Source organism: Babylonia areolata, chromosome 24 (assembly GCF_041734735.1).
Source record: "Babylonia areolata isolate BAREFJ2019XMU chromosome 24, ASM4173473v1, whole genome shotgun sequence".
Taxonomy (NCBI): domain Eukaryota; kingdom Metazoa; phylum Mollusca; class Gastropoda; order Neogastropoda; family Buccinidae; genus Babylonia; species Babylonia areolata.
In genome coordinates, this window is record NC_134899.1 from 15,614,796 (window position 1) to 15,621,426 (window position 6,631).

A 6,631-nucleotide genomic window follows, 5' to 3' on the forward strand; every position below is an offset into this window, starting at 1 on the left:
AAAGATGGGCTTTGTATCACAGACTTCACGACACATAACGCTTACTGAGATAATAAACTTACTCTGATTCTGAAGTCCTTCACAATGTTAGAACACAGACCACTGTATAGTCTGGGGTAAGTCTCACCCAGAACACGAGCACCCAGTCCACCACACAATCTAATGGAGTCTTGTCCGGAATACTATTACCCAGACCATCACACAAGGTCTATTGGAGTCTTATCCAGAATACTTGCACCCAGACCACCACATGAAGTCGGGGGCAAGTTTTAACCAGTACACCAGCACCTACATCACACAAAGTCGGGGATAAATTTCGTTCACAACACTAGGACCCAGACCATCTCAGTTAAAGTTATCATGACGAACGGCATTGTTAGAAGGGAGACAAAGTCAGACCACGAGTTTTTACATTATACTTGGTTGCTTCCCTTGATAGGAGTGCTCTTTCTCCACCCTTCCACGTCATGTCATTGATCTCTGGGCTCTGTATGCGTACGCCTTGCGAACCTGAAGTATTGGAACTTTCTCCTTTCCAGTCCATACTTTTATTTTAATTTCGTTTCACCATGTGTTTTTAGTCCGATCTCGGAAAATTTTATGACTGCCATGATTATTTTGAATGTTTAAGTTTTAAGCCCTGTTTCCTTTTACGACAATCGGGGCAGTGAATTCACATTCACTAAATTAGCCGTTTTAACCTTCCCAAACCTAAGGTACCCGTTCACACCTGTGTGGAGTGAAGAAAATCGAGTGCCTTTCCCAAGGACACAAACTAAGCCGAAACGGGACCGGGAACGGTGATCACTGGCCGGCGAACAGCGGATAACAAGTCCAACGCCTAACCGAGTCTGCAAATCAAGGCTCTCTCAATTTTGAATTGTAGGTTTATACTGCTACTACTACTGATTATTATCATGATGATATAATGGGTTAAAAAAACCAAATCATTGCTCTTTTGACCCCCCTCCCTCCCCAATTCCGCCTTGTTTTTTCTCCAACTAGCTGTATCAAAACGGCTACAGGGATGCCCCAATGGGGGGCTTCGGTAAACAGATTTCGCTATGACGAGAAGATGAGACTGTTTAGCAATGACGGCCATGAGATATGTATTGTTTGACAATATATCCAGCAAATGCTTTTTCTTGGGGGTGTAATGAAGCGAAAACATCTTATCTCAATGCACGGGCACCCCGTTTGATCGACATGTTTAAAAGGTAACGCATCAAGTTCTAGCCTGTTAGCTAAAGAGATACTTTCCACTGGTTCATGATAACTGACTATGATTACGAAAGTTTGTAACGAAATGCCTTGATTTTCAGCCCCCTTAACTGTCTTCTATTCGGTGTTCTTAAGACATGTTCTCCAAAGGTTTGTAGCCTTCATTAACAGACTGCCTCCGGTACTGATGGGTGCCGACACTGAACAACCGAGCACTTAAAGAATTGGACTTTCAAGCTGAGGGTCTTTGGTTGAGTCCCGGCGTTTGGTGGGAATAGTGTGGAGATTTTTCCCCACCTCGCGTGTCAACACGTGTGCAGACCTGCACAAGTGTCTGAACCACCTTCGTATGTATACGCATGCTGAGGATCAAATACGCATGTTAAAGATCTCGTAATCCGTGTCAGAGTTCGGTGGGTTATGGAAACAAGAACATACTCAGCGTGCACACCCACGAAAACCGAGGCGGAATATGGCTGCCTACATAGCGGTATAAAAACGGTTATACACGTAAAAACCTACTCAAGCATACGAGTGATCGTGGGGGGCGCAGCCCATGAACGCAGAAGAAATGACTACACCCTACGTTTGATGTATCGTTATTCTGCACACTTATGATTTATAGTGAATATGATTGAGGGTGACTAGCATGAGAGAGAGACAGAGAGAGAGAGAGAGAGAGAGAGAGAGAGAGAGAGAGAGAGAGACAGACAGACAGACAGACGGACAGACAGACAGAAGCAGAGATAAAACAGGCTAATACGTTACGAATCATAAAGAAAACATTAAATGAGCCACCTTGACATTCACCTCAACGGCTACTATCAGAACAAAGGTGACAGAAAGCAGACAGGAAAATGGTCTTATACAGCTCAATGAACACAACCGTAAAGAAAGGAAACATCAAAGGAGTGCAGCGAACCGTAACTTGCACACTTTGATGCGCACAGCACGGTGGCACAAATACAGGGCAGGCCTACAAGCACTCAAGAGATTTTCTCACCCGGCGACTCTCTGGTGAAGAAATGCTGAGGAACAGCCTTGGGTTTATTTGTAACAGATGCACATACATAAATCATCGTCTTGTGAAACTGAGTTAGAATCCTCACAACTATCACCGTTACAGTCTAATACGTGGGTGCACTGATTTAATTTCAAATCTAAAACAACTGGCCAGCTTAAACTGTGATTCCATAAAGTGGATTCCGAAATTAAATGAGAATTACGTGGGAATGGGTGCGGTTTTCGTTCTTAAATGTCTTTTCGCTAATAGTGAAATTAGACGAAGTTATCACTGTGTGTGTGTGTGTGTGTGTGTGTGTGTGTGTGTGTGTGTGTGTGTGTGTGTGAAATAGAATCAGGGTTACTTTTCCTTGATTGTTTTCGTCGTTTATTTTCGAAGGCAATTTTTACTGACATTACTTCCTGTCAGTCCCTCTTCCACGCACTCTCTTCCATCACATAGCTCTGTTCTTCGTCATATCCACGAGTGGACTTTTTCCCCCCACCCCGTCATTTAAGCAGCCATACTCCGTTTTCTAGGCTGTGTTTTCTGGATATGTTCGTGTTTCCATAACTCACCAAACACTTACATGGCTTACTGGATCTGTATTGTGCATGATTATTTGGTTTTCTGGATGTCTATAGAGACAAGAGGGTTTCAGAGACTTGCAAGTCTGTACAGATGTTAACCTGGGAGTTCGAGAAAAATGTCTCTCTTGAACCAACCAAACGCAACTGGCTCAAGCCAAGGACCATGAAAGTCAGTGCTCTGATCACTCGTCACAGCGTCCATCACTGTGTTCCGTGAAGCTGAAAAAAACCCAAACAAAAACAAAACAAAAAACAACAACAACAGGAGAGGTCTGTGTTGTATACGTAACGGTTCATGTTCCACGATGTGAGTTAAATTTGGAAAAGTATTAGTTTTAAGTCTTAAGCTTGTAAGCTTGGATTGTGTATTTCACGTATTTTTCTTTCAATCTTATATTGCATAGCGTGCCAATAACAAGTCATGGAAGTTAGGAAGTTGGCTGCCGTTCTTTCTCTTTCTCTGGACCTTGCCATTGGAATGAACCTATTCTTTCGCTTCGTCAAGTCTCCACACTCAGCTCTTTCAAGTCTGGTCTTAAAACCCACCTCTTCCCAAAATAGCCTCCCTTCCCTGCCTCTTCCTTGTCTTCAGTTTCTCCAGTTGTAGAGTTATGCATGCGTGTGAGTGACTGGTGCGAAAGTGCTTTGATTTGTCTCTGCACAAGATTCAGCGCTATATAAATACCATTATTATTATTATTATTATTATTATTACATCATATGGAAAACTAAGGCCTACAACTTTGTAATGTAGGTGTGGGAAATTGTCCTTCTTCTACTGTGATTTAGTTCGTGCAACTATAAATTGTTGTTCCCAGGCTGTAGATGTGAACTGTCGTCACCTTCGGCAAAGTTGAACCAGATAAACAAGACATGACCTTCGCCTTGAAATTCGGACATTACATCAATGCATTAGAGTTTAACGACCGAATAGCTTGCGCCCTTTTAGATCGTGTTGTTCAATACTTGGCAATTGTGGGTTAAAACCTATTGTTTGGGCGTCTGTTAAGTCACTTTTTTTACACACAAATTTTCATTATAACATCATCCAACGAACGTTGCTCCACAATCAATCCAAAACCAATCGGAAACAAAATCAAGCAAATTTAACTGTTTATGGCCTCCTTTTTTTCTGCATTTTCTGCCTAAAATCAAGGGACGTAAGAACCCCCACTCAACATGCAATATGTCGCCGGAAGTTTCAATGTGCTAACAGTGTGTTGGCCCACTGAAATCGGTAAAAAACGCAAACAAAACGAGTAAGTATCAGTATCAATATCAGTAGCTCAAGGAGGCGTCACTGCGTTCTGTCAAATCCATATACACTACACCACATCTGCCAAGCAGATGCCTGACCAGCAGCGTAACCCAACGCGCTTTTTCAGGCCTTGAGAGAGAGAGCGAGAGAGAGAGAGAAAATCCCCATAAAAATACTACTACTACTACTAATAATATTTATAAGGCGCAAAATGTTGATAAAGTCAACTCTAAGCGGAAAAAAAAGAAGAAAAAAACAACAAAAACAAACAAACCAAAAAAAACAACAAAAAACGAGTAAATAAATATCCTTGATTCTGTTACCAGATGAACTCCAACTGACTCAGCGTGGAATATTTAATTCCTGGTTGATAATATGATGAATTTTCTTGCGTTGAAAACACTCAGTGAGATAACATCCAGACTAAAGGATTTAATCGTCATTTGAAGGTTTCGTTGTTCCAGGGAGTGGTAGAGTCCAAGATTACACCGAACTCAGCGACCCTGTCTCCTCATACGAAAGTCCCGGAACTGAAGAATCTTGTTTACCGGAAGCCATTTACAGTGTGTGTATACGAACGGGATCCGTCGTAAAAATCATCAGCTGGAGACGGTAGAAGGTCGACACCCAGTCACTGGGTGTTTAGGTAGGAGGAGGGGCGGTCTTTACGACTTGGGCGTCAGCTGATGTCGACGAGATAGGTAACGAAAGCAAATATCCTTTGTGGGTTGGTGAAAGTGTTGATCCAGATGAAAGAGGCAAAAAGGAAACAGGGAACTGACATGGGAAAGGGCGATAAACCTTGGCGGTGGTTTATGGGTATTGGGGGCGAGCTTTCACACATCAGTTGTGTAGTTTATAGCTTGTAGTCCTTTGGGTGTGTGAGTGCATGTGAGCGAGCGAGCGTGTGTGTGTGTGTGTGTGTGTGTGTGCGCGCGCGCGCGCGTGAGTATACCTGTGTGCACGCGAGAGAGAGAGAAGGTGAGAGAATGCATGATAAAAACAAAGGTAGGAACACTGACATGTCGGGTTATGCTTGATGTGTGCCTGGTACCTGTGTATCGTTATCTTTTTATTTTTTTATTTCATTTATATATATGTTATAGTGTGTCAGGCGCCTATGGTGGAAGCATGGGATTTTCTCAGACACACTGCTCACTGATGGACCCCTCCTTCCTACCTCCCTACTCTTCTCCCCCCACCCCCCTTCCATGGCATCTATCCCCACCAACACCCCTCCCCATACCCTCTCTCCCTTCCCCCCCTTCCCTTGGCCAAGTGCAGAGGGAGCAAGTTATCAAGAAATACTAAGTAAAGATGGTATCTCCTCTGACCATTCTCTTCCTATACACTCCCCTGCCCTTTTCCCTTCCACTTCCATCACCCTCAACCCCGTCCCCCCCCTCCCCCCCAACCCCCCTCCTTACCCCCCCCCCCCCCCATGTCGATCTCTGGCAGGATGGCATCTGCCTCAATGGTCACCACATGGTGTGGTGTGTTTATCATGAGCTGTTTAGAACAGAATCAGGGCTGGGCGATCTTTCCTCCTCCTTCCCTTCCTCTTTTCATCACCCCCCCCCTCCCCTCCCCTTCTCCTTGACAATGCTGGGTTCTGTGAGAAAAGTGCTGGATGTGCAAGTCTAGCACTGTTGGTCCCAGATTGGTCTGTTAACTTCAGCCAATTGGAAACGTTCTGGGTCGGAAGATAGTTTGCATACAGCGCCAGCTTGTGAAGAGGATAAAATGAATAGGCAAGTGGGGTTTCTTTCTTTTCCTTCCTTGAAGCAGGCCAGGAGAGCCGGACGGTCAAGACAGTACCATGGGGGCTGTGAGTGTCAAACTAGCATCTATTTTTCGGACTTAGTTGAATGCTTGATTTATGGTATACTTGGATTCTGTGACTAATACACTGGCTCAGTGGGATTGTGTTCTGCTACATGAATATAAAGTGAACCCTGAAACGTTGGGGGCTGTGAGTAATGCTTGTACTGGTAATTTGCTTTGTTGACAATTTACTTTATGGTTTTTGGAAACAGTTTGGAGTTTGTAGAATTGTGATGTTGTGTCACAAGAGTGTTGAGAGATCCTTTTTAGCTGATGTGGTATTTCACAGTTAATGTAACTGGAATGTGTTGATGCAGATACCATGACTTGTGAGAGAGCATAGCCAGCATGTGTATGGCTTAATTGTATTTGAGGCTAGTGACTGAGGGAAAAGTGGTTAAAATACACAATGTAGCCAATACATGACTAAATGGAGTACTGGTTTAGGGTATTTGGGTATCCCCCCCCCCCCCCTTTCCTGTTTCCTACAGGTTGATATTATGGTATGATGCTTGGACATCATGTTTGGGTTTACAGGTTGTGCATCTTGGCTTACATAAATGATAATGTTCAGTAACATGTCAGTGGTGTGTCAATTGTTGACATACTGTGGGAACAATGTAAGCATTCAGTCACAAAGAAACACAGAGATTATGTGTGGGTTGCATCTGTGTAGAATGTTTTGGTTGTAACAGTTGGAGTTATTTTGAGGTATGACATACCTATTTTGTATGT

The 6,631-nt window shown here is 43.5% G+C and overlaps 1 long non-coding RNA gene across 1 annotated transcript in view; it reads right to left on the reverse strand.

Annotated features, from left to right (window-relative positions):
• The window catches only part of LOC143298928 (uncharacterized), a 42,247-nt gene that overhangs the window by 1,722 nt on the left and 33,894 nt on the right, over positions 1-6,631 (reverse strand). The gene's annotated exons all lie outside the window — the stretch shown is intronic.